Raw genomic sequence first — 16,356 nt, forward strand, 5'->3', positions numbered from 1 at the left:
AAACGGCGTTTCCGTGCGCTGCTCTGGTTTGCCAGAAGCGGCTTAATCATGTTGGCCACATGACCCGGAAGCTGTATGCTGGCTCCCTTGGCCAATAAAGCGAGATGAGCGCCGCAATCCCAGAGTCGGCCACGACTGGACTTAATGGTCAGGGGTCCCTTTACCCTTACCTATTATTAAGACTTCAAAAGGACAACAGCACTAGTAAACTGTAATAACAATAACATTACACATGGTAAAGAAAGAAAAATCATCAATATGGCTTTGCAGAAAACCAAGGTAAGCACCAAACAGAGATTGAGGCATACGGCAATAAATGAAAGGGAAGAGCACCATCTTCTTAAGCAGGGTTGAATGAAGGGGCCATCCAATGTGTGATTAATCAGTCAAACGGTATGACATATGTATTGCCAGATAGAGTCACCTTTCAGTGGGATAAGCGGCTTCTTATGCTGGTTGCTTATGTGTGTCACAAGTACTGGTGCCAACTGGAGGGTGCTGGGATCCCTTGCCCCCCCCCCCACAATAATTTTCTTTTGGGGGCAGTAGTACATTTGGTCATTTTCATTGCCTCACCACTTACGAAAGTCCAGGCTGTGTGAGTTCCTTGCAAAACGCAGACTTAATAGCTGTATGTTTTTTGTACCTGGTGGTAGGGGGCCATCTTGTCAGAAGGAGGAAGCTTACACCTTAGAGACCAACTAAGTTTATTATTGGTATGAGCTTTCGTGTGAATGCACACTTCTTCAGATACACTGAAACAGAAGTCACCAGACCCTTATACATACAGTGAGAGGGTGGGGAGAGGTATTACTCAGAAGGGTGTTGAGAATGGGTGATTGCCTGATAGGTGTGGTAAACCTGTTGATGACTGTTAACGACTGCAGTTGGTCTAACAGGAAAAAGCAAGGGGTGAGATGGCTAAAAATAGCTTTATCGTGTATAATGAGATAAGAATCTTATGCACTTAACCAACCTGCTTTTACTTTAATCAAAGTTGAAATATAATCAAAGTTGAAATATAATTGAATCACTTTGACCAGCATGAATAATATCTATTATCCATAGGGCTTAAAAGCACGTAACACAAATTGGAACTTAAAGCAAATAAAATCCTAAAAAAATACATTAAATTATATGTGTTTGTTTGTTTGTTTGTTTATTTTTTAGAGCTGATAATAAAATATGGCTTAATATTCAATAAAAAGCCATCCTTATTTCTTGTTATCATCGACAGCTCTTTAGCTGTGGAAAGTACAAAATGCGAACTCTTAAGAAGTATATATATATATATATATATATATATATATATATAAGCTGAAGAAGAGATGGGAGGATGAGGGAAAAACCTGGTTTAAGAGGAGAATGTTGAAAATGTGCTTTTAATTCTAAATGCATCTGGAAGCTGGAAAGCATAATACAAGCGGATTAGGAGATCCAAGTTGTTTGAATGGCTGTGATTACCCTTTGGGGCTCTTTATAAAATTCCAGAAGAAAAGTTGAGGTAGATTGGTTGGCTTGTTTGACAAGAGCACAGCTGAGGTGAAGTGCTTCTCTAATCTTCCCTTTTTGACAGTTCATTACTCACCTCCACTTGCCGTACACACTATATGTGGCCGCCTTTGCAGGTTCTTGTTTAGAGAGAGAGAGAGAGAGAGAGAGAGACTCTCAATAGACCTCAGGAAAAAAATGTATTTATGATTCCATGCCACGATATCATCTTTATCACTTGGAGCAGGCCGCAGAGGGCAATCACAGCATGAAGTCATGGAAATCTCTGAACTAAATAGAACCAAATCTCCTTTCCAGCATATCAAAGCCCCCTGGTTGCTTCCACAGCCCAACCCCATGCATGTTTATTCAGAATTAGCCATGCAATCCTAAGCATGTTTACTCAGAAGTCTGAATGGGGCCTCCAATTTGAAGTGCTCTAAACCAGGGTTGCCAACCTGTTTTGGGCCAGTGGGCACATGTGGAATTTTGAGCAAGTGCTGTGGGCGCCAGTCAGAAAATGGTTGCCGTGGGGGTGTGGTATAATACAAAATGGCTGCCACTTCAGAAATAGAAGAAAAAGAGACAGGGCCACAGCACAGCATGGACATGCCCCATCCCCATCACTTGGGGAAAGATGCCTACATCAGCCATTTTTGGGGGGAATAAGTGCAGTTGAACATATTTCTGACATGCATCAGATTGGCTGTGAGCCTTCCTTTGCAGTCCAACTGCTTACTTCCAAGCAAGCACACTGGATTCCAGCCTAAGGTTTATTCCTACAGAAAGAGCAAATTATATATAGATAAAATTTCACACTTCAGTTGTCATCTAACCTGACAAACTGAGTTGCTGTCTTCTCCTCTGCTGCCCCCTCCTACCCACCACACGCAATTGCTGGGCTCCGCGATAGTTTTAAATATGCATATATTTTAAATGAATGGGAGCGCACAGATTAGAAGACTTTTATTTCTTCTGCTAGAGTGAGCAATTCTAATTCACGCTACAGCTTTATTGCACAATAACAGCAGGGAGCGTCTGGACGAGCGTTTGTCATGCGGGCTTAGCACTGCGTATCACAAATTAAAATGCACCCTAAGGATGTCTGAATGCCCTTTGGAGTATAGCCCCAACTGCTATCTAAATAATCGACCAAAAGCAGCTTGCCTTGCTATGCTCGCTTCCTGGATGGTGAGTTGCTGTTGCTTACCAGAAGGGAAAGGGGCAATGCAGCGGGGAAGTTGGCACCAGGTTGGCTCTGCCAGTGCATTGGCATCGTGCCACCCTCCCCAACACCTCACCCTTCCACTCTTGGTTGTTGTTGTTGTTGTTTAGTCGTTTAGTCACGTCCGACTCTTCGTGACCCCATGGACCAGAGCATGCCAGGCACTCCTGTCTTCCACTGCCTCCCGCAGTTGGGTCAAACTCATGCTGGTAGCTTCGAGAACACTGTCCAACCACCTCGTCCTCTATCGTCCCCTTCTTCTTGTGCCCTCCATCTTTCCCAACATCAGGGTCTTTTCCAGGGGGTCTTCTCTTGTCATGAGGTGGCCAAAGTACTGGAGCCTCAGCTTCAGGATCTGTCCTTCCAGTGAGCACTCAGGGCTGATTTCCTCCAGAATGGAGAGGTTTGATCTTCTTGCAGTCCATGGGACTCTCAAGAGTCTCCTCCAGCACCATAATTCAAAGGCATCAATTCTTCGGGGATCAGCCTTCTTTATGGTCCAGCTCTCACTTCCATACATCACTACTGGGAAAACCATAGCTTTAACTATATGGGCCTTTGTTGGCAAGCAGCAGCAAACCCACATGCTGAGAAGCTGATGTAGTGGCTCTGTCCCACTAGCAACCACTTTTGAAAACCACAATTCCCATGATGCCCTGAGGTATTTCTGAGCCAATATCATGGCTTTTAGGATCTTTCTTCATGTTTCTGGCACTGGGGAAATGGGCTTTCTCTCTTTCTCTGTAAGAGTAGTTTTCGTTACTGAAAACCGTGCGGGGGTGAGTGGGCTGGGGAACTTCCCTAGCAAAAGAAACTGAAGAAGGGAGGACTACATTTTGAGGATTACCACCACAGGCACTATTCTCTTCCTAACGGCTGCCAGAGCCAGCACATAAACAAGGATCTTCCTGAAATGTCAAAATTCTGCCTACCTACAATGCTGTAATGACATCAAGCTGTAAGTTAGAGGATGGTTCCATTGCCAGGATTTCTTGCAACGGTCTGTAAACTCAGCCAGATTTCTCAAGTAAGGAAAGAATAGAGACAGCAGTGCGTAAAATCACGGTGTAGCTAGCAGCTTCACAATATTATTAGAATACTGGAACAAATTCCCCAACCCCACCACAATATTGTGGAAACTAAAACAGTTCTTGGGGGTGGGGCAAGATGTAGGTATAAAAACACATAGCAGGGAATGAAACCACATGGGAATGAACTGATATAATGAACTATGTGGCAGAAATTTTAGTAGCACAATGCATGATAAAAGAATTGTTATCAAAATAGCTTTAACCTTCTTCCTCGGCAGCTCACATACAATATGCTAAAATGTCTGTGCCTGTATATTAGATTTGAAATTGTTCTTATATATGAAATTGTTTTTATTGTTGACGCTTCTGTTTTTAAATCACCTTGAGATATACATTTTGAGAAGCGATTCATAAATGGAATTAAATAAATAGATAAAAATAAACAAATGAAACTGATTTATTCACAGCCATGTGGTATCTATTTGTGATGCATACAGATAAGACCTGTGACATATGTGTCTCTGGTAGCTCAGGTTAAATTCTGGATTAATGTCTTCTGGATATAAAGTCTATATAATGAAAAGACACTATTTCACTTAGACAGATTAGAGAAAACAGAAATGAAGGTTTGGGGACGGTATGTTTTATTTTATCATCTTCAGGTTCAGATTATGTTAATAGGTTGTAGCCAATGCTAGTTGTACTCAATAATAGATCCATTTAAATTAATTAACATGATTACCTTAGTTCCATTAATTTCAATAGGTTTACTCTGAGTAAAACTTGGTTGGAGACAAGCCAATAACTTATTGTCAAGACCCAATATGGGAAAATAGATATGTCTTTTTGATAAATGTTTTCTCTTTCAGAAAGGGCCACCCATGAATTCCCCCACCACCACCACCACCACAGGAGTGCTTCTGGGCACTCATGAAACCCAGATGCATTCTGGGAAATGAATAAAGAAAATAAATTATGTAAGTGGCTTGTGTCAACCCCAATAGGCTGTCCTAGAGCTCATGAGCCCTGCCATTTGCCTGGCCAGGCCAGGTGCTTATGCCAAGTCTGGTGTCTTGGCTTGTATAGTTTATCATCTAAATTATCTGGTCTAATTTTTTTAGCTCCTGATTTCAGTTTTTGGGGCCATTTAGGAAACTGCTTCATAGCAAGCCCAACTATTAGTCCATCTAGCTCAATATTTCCGCACTGACTGGCAGCATAGAATCATAGAGTTGGAAGAGACCATAAGGGCCATCGAGTCCAACCCCCTGCCAAGCAGGAAACACCATCAGAGCACTCCTGACATATGGGCCTCTGCTTAAAGACCTCCAAAGAAGGAGACTCCACCACACTCCTTGGCAGCAAATTCCACTGTCGAACAGCTCTTACTGTCAGGAAGTTCTTCCTAATGTTTAGGTGGAATCTTCTTTCTTGTAGTTTGGATCCATTGCTTCGTGTCCGCTTCTCTGGAGCAGCAGAAAACAACCTTTCTCCCTCCTCTATGTGACATCCTTTTATATATTTGAACATGGCTATCATATCACCCCTTAACCTCCTCTTCTCCAGGCTAAACATGCCCAGCTCCCTTAGCCGTTCCTCATAAGGCATCGTTTCCAGGCCTTTGACCATTTTGGTTGCCCAGTTCTCCAGGGTTTCAGTCAAGCAACTTTTGCAGTCGGTATCAGGGACCGGTTGGACACAGAGGAATGGTTGGAGGAACCAGCTTGGGAACCCCCAAAGGAAGAAGGCTCAGAGCCTGGGGAGTGGTGCTGGGAAGACGATGAGTGGAGTTGCTGTGCTCATTAGACCTAACTCTTCTGTGAAGATCCTGTTTTTGCTAATAAAGAGTTAACACCAATTGCTCAGTGTGATTTACTGCTGGCTCGCTCCTGTCACTTGGGAATGTCAGGGATTGAACTTTCTACCTACTTCATGCAAAGCATTTGCTGTTCAGTTAAGCTGTGGTCCTGTAGATATATGATGCGTTTTATGTTGGTGTTACTCCATGAACGTCCATTTTCTTCCATGCCATGCATCTGGGCTGCTGGGATCCACCTTGGCCCCTTCAAGGTGCTTGTGCAGAGAAGAAGCATCTCAGAGTCCATCTGTGAAATGCTGAAGAGCAGCTATGGAATTCAGGCCACTTCCAGGGTCCCATAAATTGTGCTTTGGGTGTACAGTTCCATCACAGAGGAACATTAGTCTCCATGATGTAAGCATTGCCATTTCCTGGCAAATTTCCCCAAATACCACATCCCTCCCCTAATGCTAAAGGTAAAGGTAAAGGGACCCCTGACCATTAGGTCCAGTCGTGGCCGACTCTGGGGTTGCGGCGCTCATCTCGCTTTATTGGCCGAGGGAGCCGGCGTACAGCTTCCGGGTCATGTGGCCAGCATGACTAAGCCGCTTCTGGCGAACCAGAGCAGTGCACGGAAACGCCGTTTACCTTCCTGCTGGAGTGGTACCTATTTATCTACTTGCACTTTTACGTGCTTTTGAACTGCTAGGTTGGCAGGAGCAGGGACTGAGCAACGGGAGCTCACCCCATCGCAGGGATTCGAACCGCTGACCTTCTGATCAGCAAGCCCTAGGCTCTGTGGTTTAACCCACAGCGCCACCCACGTCCTAATGTTAATGCTACTTAAACAGAATTCAGTTTTCTACACTTATTATGGATGCTTCCATCGGTATAGAGTTTTTCAGTATGTCAGAACTTTGTATGCTCTCTTAAAATATTTTGGACTAGCCCTTCAAGGAAGGTTTGCAAATCAAGAGTGTTTATGCAATGAAAGCTAGGATCCCAACAAATATTTGCGCTGTAACTTTGCTTGTATACACAGCCTAAGGGTTTGTACAAAGCAAGTGCCAGCTAGATACGTGTTTCCCTGCACAGTCAAAATGACTACTGTATGTTTGCTGTTACTACTAGCTCTATATACAAATACAGCTTATTTGAGATGGGGAAAAACGCACTGGGAATGTCAGAAACCTAAACTCATGAAAGGTGCTGACCAGAAACTGCAATAATCCTGGATCCCTCAAGGTCACCTTCACCTTGTTAAATATAAGGTGATCATTATAACACTGGCTTATTTATCTCCACCCAGTCCAATGTGGAAGGCAAAGAACTGGCAGTGGGAAAAGAGGAGCTTTATGGACGGGTGAGTTTTATGGCCATTTCCACTTGTTTTGTTTTTAAGTAAATGTGGGGACATGTGTGGAACAGGAACCGTCAGAGGTGGAAAGCAGTCAAAGCACTCCCTGTTTGCAGGGCTGGTGAGGCAAAAAAGTTCAAAATAAACAAACATCTCGGTTGCTGCTTTTAATAATTTCTTCTCAGCTGCACTGGAGTTTATTGTGGCCTTCTTCTGGCAGGACTAGGTTGCTTTGCCAAAGTTAGTTTGACGACAGTAAGTCCGCTCTACAAGTTTCCATGATATTTTTCCAACACATTTGAGGGATGTGTGAAGGGGATTAACGAACTCCTAATGTGTCAAGGCCTTATTTACAAACTGTTTTTTCCCCCTGAGTCCTCTGGGTTGCCCTCATGGACTAGGGACTGCATATGGCCCTCCATACCTTTCTATCAGGCCCTCCTTAGGTCATACCCCCTTCCCTGACCACACCCCTCCTTAGTTCATAGAATTTGTACTGCCTGTTGAACCTTAGATATGGAAATCAGGTAACTTAACTGGTTTATTAACAGGGATCTATACAGCTCTCTGGCAAGGCTCTTAACAAAAGCTGGCATCATTTTCTCGTAGTCTGAGGGAAGAAGAGAGAAAAGTAGGAGTCTGGAGACTCGGTTGTGCTTAAGGGTATTAATTCACTGTGCGTGCCTGACTACACTGCAGACCTAAAACCTTGTTTACGCTAAGGCTTTGTTGAAGGTTGATATGGATTAGAGGCCATATGTAATGCACAGTTTACTTGGGATTAAGCCCTCTGAAGACTTAGTTCCAAGTAAATATGTGCAGGATCACGTGATTCATGCTCAGTTGCAGTGAAGCATCACTAAGTCAGCCTAGATTTCTAACCTGTCCTTTTGGTTCTGGTCAAGAATTTCTGACTGAAGTATTCAAATATGGTTTGGCTGTAAAATCTAGGGAATAAATAGAACTACTTCCTTAAAAGCCCCGGAAGGAAGAGGACTCTCTGGTCCAAGAAATGAACCAAAGCCCCTTTCCCTAGTTTTCTCTCAGATCCTTATTTCATCTGGAAGCAATATTGGCGATACGCGTAGGAGGCTTCAAAGAACACATTTCTCCCAAGATACCACCCAGAAAAGGAATGAGAACAGCCTTTCTTTCCAAGAAGCCTGATTAAGTGCCCCTTGTAATAATAGTTACGATAGAATGGGAAGCATCATCATATTCACTACTATGCACTGAAACTAACATCCATTCGTTAGCTGACATTTATTGCTGCGACAAAACAGCAACAACTCTTTATCTGTGTCACAGAGCGATCTCTTAAATACTTGCACTCGGGAAACTGCTCACATGTTATGTCAGTGACTGGCTCAGGACCCCAAACTGGAGGCAATCCACCTTTGCCTCATGGTGAATACTGGCTACTGGCTGAAACTGAGAGACTGAAAACACTGCCACACCATACCTTTAAATCACATTCAACAGATATTTAAAGCACAAGACTTCCTGGGAACTGTAGTGTTCCCCCCTCATATGACTACAATTCCTAGAACCATAAACAAACTACAGTTCTCAGGATTCTGTGAGGGGAGTTATGTGTTTTAAATGTGTGCCGAATGAGCTTTAAATGATGGCGTGGATCTCCCCAAGGTAATCTTATGGGTGTGGCAACACTCTCTTTTGTTCCATGGTGTTGGAGCTCCCACCCCAATCTCCAAATATGCTCCTGATTTACTATTTTTTCAAAAATAGTAATTAATTTCTGTTGAATGTCCCACCTTTTTTACATTAATATTTAAATCCAGATACAACAAAACAACAATTTTATTATTATTTTTTATTTCTTTTCAATAACTTTTTATTCAGAATTAAATCAAAACATATTATCCAGAAATATATCATCCTTATTCCCCCCCATTTTCCCTCCCTCCCCCTCCCTTCCCCCACCGAACCCCCCACCCCCACCAACTTCCCTCAGTTCCAGTCTTTGATTTCTCTAAAAATGCTGTTTCCTGCATGTTACACAGTTGTATAGATCCTCAAACTATTTGGCTGATTATTATCAATAAAAAGCTTGTGAATGTTTATTCAAAACCAGCCAAGGAGTCCAGTTCGCTTTGTTGCGTCTTCAAATACTTTGTAAAGGGTTCCCATTCATCTTTAAAGTCACAGTTATCCTTGTCCCATAGCTTGTATGTCAGTTTTGCCAGTTCTGCATAGTCCATCAGTTTTTCTTGCCATGATTCTTTAGTTGTGAGGGCGATCTGGCTGCGACATCTGTCACCCCATTGATCGCCAGGGTTGATTCAGCTGATCTGGCTGGCTAGGCGGGTGTCCCCTCCCTCCCTCACCACTCCATGTGCGTCCCTCCCGAAGCTGCATGCTCGGTGGAAGAGGACGACCATCCCAGATAGAAGGCGTGTATCGTTCTTCGGTCAAGGGTATACGATAGCTACGCTCTCCTGCTAGAACCTCCAAACAATTTTATTATTTATACCCCACCATTCTGGATGAGGTTTCCCAACCACTCTGGGCAGCTCCCAGCAGAATAGTAAAAACATGATAAAACATCAAACATTAAAAAACTTCCCTAAACAGGGCTGCCTTCAGATGTCTACTAAAAGTCAGTTAGTTGTTTCTTTCCTTGACATCTGAAGGGAGGGCGTTCCACAGGGAGAGCGCCACTACTGAGAAGGCCTTCTGCCTGTTTCCCTGTAACTTCGCTTCTCACAGTGAGGGAACAAGCAGAAGCCACTCAGAGGAAGACTGAACGATGGGGGAGGAGATGCTAAATGAAAGGACAATCCGTTTTTTTCAAAGAGGCTCTGGAAGATTAAAAAGAAAACACTTTATTTTTAAGTTTTGTTTGACTTAGTTGCCCACTTTCATTTATGAAAAATCCCAACTCCACCAGCCCGAGGTTAGGCAGGCTATGCAGCAAAAACTCCCCTGGGCTTTGCGTTTAGGTTCTGTATTTATTCTAAATGAAGTCAGGCAAATCTTATTTAGCCATTGATGAGGGAACCTCAAAAGCCTGGAGTTTCAATTTGGATAAACACTGAAATGTTTAGCGATTTGTCTAAATTTAACCTACCACAGATGTGAGGGAATGAAATGTTAGGCATCTAGCAGGGCATCTCTTAATCTGCTTCCAGATGCAAGCTTTTAAAGTGCACAATCCTCAAAAGTTGCTAAATTACAGTGGCCACCAAAGTGCACTTTTCCATTGATGGATATGAAAACCGTTGTTGTTGTTGTTGTTGTTGTTGTTGTTGTTGTTGTTGCTATACTGCCCTTCATCTGAGGATCACAGGACAGTTTGCAATATAAATACACAAAAATATATACCAAACAAAATCCACCAACCCCACCCCGGTTTAAAAGGCCCTAGATTGTTTAATTAGCCAAAGACCTGGGAGAAGAGGAATGTTTTTGCCCTGCACCTAAAGATATGTTATGAAGGTGCATTAACTAAGACAGCAGCTGGAGTTGGATGTCCTACACCTCTTGCAAATTGGAAGGTGGCCATTTGTTATTGCCAAAATCAAGAGAACAGCCGAAGCTACATTGAGCAACACCTCATCTGTGTGAAGTTAAGGCACAGACCGCTAGGAAATGTCTTCCTGCGCAAGTCACAATGAATTTGGAAATGAATGTGAACTCTTCTACAGCTCCTGGTCTTTCCAATGGAACTTGCATAGGAAATGTTCTCAGTGGGTGCCACCCATAATTTTCTCTAACACTAGATCCATTATAACATGGGACTCATTACACAACGCATATGCCTGCAGGCTTGCCAGCACACAGTTTGCCTTACAGACCAGGCTGTGCTAGCCAGCAACCACTGGAAACATTTGCAGACTGGGGCCTAGGACACTAGTCATCATGAAACTCTTGCTCAGGAAACACACAACAGCTGTAAATGGAAAAAAAGAGGAAGTCTTTAGTGTAAATGCTCAGAAGTCTTTTCTGGGAAATAAACATGACAGATACAAACACACAGTATTTCAAGATTCCACATTGGTGTCACTGAAAATTGCACAGTGGAGCAAACAAATGCAGGCTGCAATCCTATACACACTTACCTAGGAGTAAGCACCATCGGACTCAATGGAACTTACTTTTGAGCAGACATGCATATACTCACGTCAGTATTTTCTGTTCTGAAGTATCTCGCCTATCGGAAGAGACATCAATGATTGATAGCATTTGAAATAAACATTTTAAAGATTGTCCTCTGATTAATTTTTTTTAAATCAGTTGACTATCGTGATTTTAAGTGATTAATTAAACCAATTAAAATAAATGCCATAGTTTATCATTACAGATGACATTTTGGATGTGTTTTAGGGATGTGAAGTTATTCAAAGATGCCCTTAATTGATTAGCTGCTTTGCTTTAACTGATTAAAATAAGTAATGATAATGTTTGGATTACTATCACTTGACATTTACTTGACAATAAAGTAAAACTAGTTCACTGTTGGGGAAACCATCTTAACTGATTTCAAGATGTACTTATCTGATAAATCTACCATCTAGACTAAAAGGAAAGTAAAAAAAACAAGTTCCTGAAGAGAGCCCTAAGTGTGGAGCACTTGATATGGCTGATACAGTTCTACCCCCCTCAATCTACTCCATGTGAGACAAGGACTTTCACTCCTGAGAAACAGTGGGGCTTGGGGGTGGGGTCAGCATGAAAATTGGGGAGCATTTCATGCAGGGATGGAGGACGAGTTTTAAAATTCTAATATAAGTCAATGACATTCCTTACAATCAGAGACACTTGAGATGTATAATTAGGTGCAAATATCAATTGGCTCATTAGCTGGTGCCATTGCCTTCCTATAAATGAAAATAACAACCTAGACTAATTCTGATCTTCTAGAGGACAAAAAAGAGGGTAGCACAGGGATCCTGAGATTATAAACACATACCATAAGCACTTGCCTTTTTCACCAAGACAGAGGTGGGGAACCTCAGGCCCCAGGGCATAATGAAGCCCTCTAGGACTCTCTGTCTTGCCCTTGGAACCCTTTGCAGGCTGCACCATCTCTCCCCAGACTACTTGCACCCCAACTGTCTTTGAATGACTGCAACATGTCCTTGAACGTCTCCACCCCCATCGTTCTGCCCGGACACTGAGGTCCAGCTCCGAGGGCCTTCTGGCGGATCCCTCACTGCGAGAGGCCAAGTTACAGGGAACCAGGCAGAGGGCCTTCTCGGTAGTGGCGCCCGCCTTGTGGAACGCCCTCCCATCAGATGTCAAAGCGATAAACAACTACCTGACATTCAGAAGACATCTGAAGGCAGCCCTGTTCAGGGAAGTTTTTAATATGTGACATTTTAGTGTATTTTTCATCTTTGTTGGAAGCCGCCCAGAGTGGCTGGGGCACAAATAATAAGTTGTTGTTGTTGTTGTTGTTGTTGAACATTGATAACACCATGCCCTCCAACATTCTGCTGATTAAATCGGGACACGCATCTTTCGGTGCTGTGTTCCCATGCAAACCAGCTTGGGCTTCTAACAACTCTCCTAACAACTCTCAGCACCCTACAGTTCCCAGAATTCTTTGAGGGAAGGCATGACTGTTAAAGTGGCCTCATAGCGCTTTAAATGTATAGTGCAGATGAGACCTATGGAAATAATTATTTTGGTGTTCCCCCTTCCCCCAATTCCACACTTGCTGATGTCATTTGGAAGCCAACTGAGATGCCAGCCATTCTGTGTTTTAGATCTCCTGTTCTAATTCAACCCTCTAATGTTTAGCTTTCCCTGAACGGTGACTTCTTTTCAGACTTAAACATTCCCTCCCTCTCTCTTAGAAAGCATCTGTTTCCTGGCTCCCTTTTCAGGAGACCTGGGTGGCCCAAGTCTGCACTTGTTTGAGAAACAAACCCTCACCTACTGTTCAAAGCCTTACTTTTTTATTTTTTTAAAAAATATTGAGTATATATTTTCTCCTCCATGCTTTTTTTTTTTAAGCCTGTAACCAGACTCAGTAAAAAAAGAAAAAGAAGAAAGTCTTTCAGACAAGCCAGCTAAAGTAGAAGAAAAATATTCTGAGGAGCAGCATTTAATGTCCTCTGCCCTCAGGCTGGAATCGCGGGTTTGTTTTCGCACAGCTGTGCCATTTGGAATGTCCCCATGTGGCCAAAAGCAGACACTGTTCTTTCTTTCTTGCCATTTTTCTCACAGATTACAGAAGTTCACACACAGGGATATCTCACACATTGTTTAGCCTTAAGGCTGCCTTCTGTGTGCCTTTAATGGGCACAGGCTGACTCCCCCAAGACGCTCCTGGGCTCTGAATACACAAGAGAGAGAGGCTTGTGTGAACGAACAATTTTTGTGACTGGATTCCTGACAGACCCCAAGGGCCTAGCCAGCAGTTTACATATTGAGCAGATAACCTCATGTGTGTTCTTTGTTCATTCAGCAAAACATGGAGATAACTTTTCAGGGAATTTCACTAGTTTTAAGTGACAACAGCCCTGCTGAGGCATAGTGTTAAACTACGGTTCAGGATAATGAGAATCAGCTGCAATGAGCCTTGGTCACATGTCTTCTCCTTTCTGCAGATTGGGATGAGTTCAAAAGCTTGCGCTTTTTCATTTTGAATAAACCACAGTTTCCTGTTACATTCAAACTTGGGAAACTGTAGATTATTTGACTGTAGTTAGTTAACAAACCAGGATTCGAAACCATGGTTTGACTCTGGCTAGTTTGAACTAAACACAAATCTGGATGCAACAGGAAACAATGATGGATTCAAAACTAGTAGCGTAAGTTTTCAATCTCCTTCTCTTACTGTAGATGTGGATAAGAAGTTGGGGAAGCACCAAAGTTTGCCATGCCTCAATCTCAAAACATGAAATCATTGGTGGGGGACCTTCAGCCCCATGAGACAGTTTGTGCCAAACCACAGTCACCTGCCATATGTGATTTTAAGTGTGTGGCAGGTAAAGTTGTGACTTTTGCAGAGTTTGAGTCAAGCAACACCCAGATGACTTCAGATAGAGAAGGCTGTCATAAAGGATCCTTTATTGTCCTTATACTTCACCTCTTTCCTAGTTTTCCATGTTTTTCTTGAACATTGTTTATATGCTTCATGCTTCCTGTGGAATTTTCCATCAGGGTTGTATAGTGAAGGACACCGAGGCACTGAACATATTAGTGCTGACACACTGGCGAAGGAACAGAGGTCGAGAGGTCATATAAAAGTCTGGATGCCTCTGAAGATTCTTCAGATCTATGAATGTGAAACACATGCTATTTCTTTCTCTTCGCAAAAGGGTAACTAGTTGGCTTTTAAATTTATTTCTACTACTTGCTTTATTGATTTCATCTAGTAATAATTTATTCCTCATGCTTATTACTCTTTGACTGAAATAGCTCTTTCAGTCATAATTTCCTTTAACAAAAAATTCTTGTTTCTCCAGCCTCCTCATCAGTCAGAAGAGTTTCTCTCATTGAATTTGATCAAATCTCCTACAATTTTAAATATGCCTTGTTGCCCACCAAGTCATCCTTGTCATTATCTTTTTTGAAAAAGAAATGACTGTATATCTTGGTGGATTATAGATTCATTTTAACTTAGTCTTTAGGTAAAAAAAGAGCAAAGACTGTGAAAATAATTCACAACTAGATTATAGAGCCACGAGTGCCGGTTTATTGTTCAGATGTGTTGCATTCTCTGATAGCACCACAAGAAACCAAGATGATTTCTGATAGCACTATGTGTTAGGGAGGATATCTTGACTGAGTTGTGCCAACTTTCCAAATGTGAGAGAAATCAGTTGAAGAAGCAGCAGGTTGATGTCAGGGACTGGTTAGATGCAGAAGAATGGTGGGAGAAACCAGCTGAGGAATCTCCAAGGGAAGAAGACTCAGAGCCAGGGGAATAGTGGTTGGACCACAATGAGTGGTCAGAGGGAGAAGACTGGGAAGAGAGGTGTGGGAAGCTGAAGAGGAAACAGGGCTTAGTGAGCAGGGAGAGTCTGTGACAAAGAGAAGTCCAGAATTTTCCTTCACAACATGAAGAAGATGAGCATGTGAGTTTGTTTGTTTTCTTACATGTAAGTTATAGCAGCCATTTTGCTCTACTTGTCCATGGCTGCTTTTATTTCCTAGCTGTATTTAGGAAGCTAGTGCTGGGAGTGCAGTGGGAGGGTATCATTTTTTCCTCTCCTGGGCATTTATTTATTGGGTACCTATCAAAAAAAGGAAATAAAAATGGCAGCATGCTAAAAGTGTCTGTAAATTACACAGCGCTAACTGAACTATTGTGTAGGGTTTTTTATATTTGAATCTGTTTTATGAGACTCTTCTATTGTGTTTATACTATATTTTTGTATGCCACTTGGAGATTCATACACACACACACACACACACACACTTATATTCATATTTATTTATTTTTAATTTTTTTGTGTTGACTTCTGTGCTGAGGGATAAAAAAAGAGAGGATATGAATTGGCTCCTAAATGTTCACAGAATATTTTGCTATGCAGGGAAATGTGTTTTTAAAGAAATGGTGATTAACGAGTTAACAACTGTTGCAGAAATGGGCCAAAAGAAAAGGATATTTTGCTCCAAATGCTTGCTGTTGCGTGCTGTCACCAAGTGTTATCCCATTAGTACAAATTGCTGCTTGATGAGACCAAGCTGAATCAATATGGTGAATGTCACCCATAAGCAGAGGGGTCAGGTTGCCGGTAGGGAATATGATCCTGGAAACCAGTACCAATTATGAAAGATTCGGTGAAAAGGAAAGGCAACAAGGAATTCAGAGGCTGGCATAGCTGGAGTGCAACATTTATCTTTCAAAAAATGTTAGCAGTTTGCAAATATTAAGCTTAAATATTGACAGCTAAGCTTGAGTTCACCAGTTGTTTCCTGAACCCTTTTATCTCAGCATTCAAAACTAGCTAATTCTTTTTGTGCTGTGAGAAAGGACAGCTGTCAATGGTGCCAGAAACCACCTTCTCCCAATAACATGTAACATTTTTTTAAAAAATGAATTGCTTCCTATGAAATACCTTGTAGTGATTTAACAACAAAAGCTTCAACTGTAACAAACAAGTACAAAGCAATTTCTTATATAAAAACAATTTCACATCGAATACAGGCACAGACTGGTATAAAAATCTCCGCTTAAAAGGATTGTTGTAAAAGAAAGATGTTTCATAGGCATCAGAAAAGACAATAGCATATTTTGTTATCCTAAATCTTGATGTCACTGCTCTTTTGTGTTTTCTTGCACCCACAATGGTGCTTTGGGCTCCAATTGCTGGTGCTGGGAAGTCCATAACTTGAGGGTGGCAGGACATAGTCTAAGTCATGTGAGACATTCTATTTTCTGTTCTTGTTGCTTTAATAACATTTAGTTCTTCCCAAAGGCTTGTGGGCTGTAACCTTGAGTACACACAGTAGGGAGTATGGCTCACTGACTTAC

The 16,356-nt window shown here is 42.2% G+C and overlaps 1 long non-coding RNA gene across 1 annotated transcript in view; it reads right to left on the minus strand.

The window, feature by feature from the left end:
- Positions 1-8,885: 8,885 nt before the first annotated feature.
- Positions 8,886-16,356, minus strand: part of LOC310682546 — a 29,696-nt gene continuing 22,225 nt past the window's right edge. The window contains exons 2-3 of the long non-coding RNA XR_014513977.1: positions 10,985-11,076; positions 8,886-9,724 (exon numbers count right to left, since the gene is read on the minus strand). This is a non-coding gene — a long non-coding RNA (uncharacterized lncRNA). The remainder of the gene's footprint in view (positions 9,725-10,984; positions 11,077-16,356) is intronic.

This window comes from Podarcis tiliguerta (genome assembly GCF_965153285.1).
Source record: "Podarcis tiliguerta genome assembly, chromosome: 7".
In the NCBI taxonomy this organism is placed as follows: domain Eukaryota; kingdom Metazoa; phylum Chordata; class Lepidosauria; order Squamata; family Lacertidae; genus Podarcis; species Podarcis tiliguerta.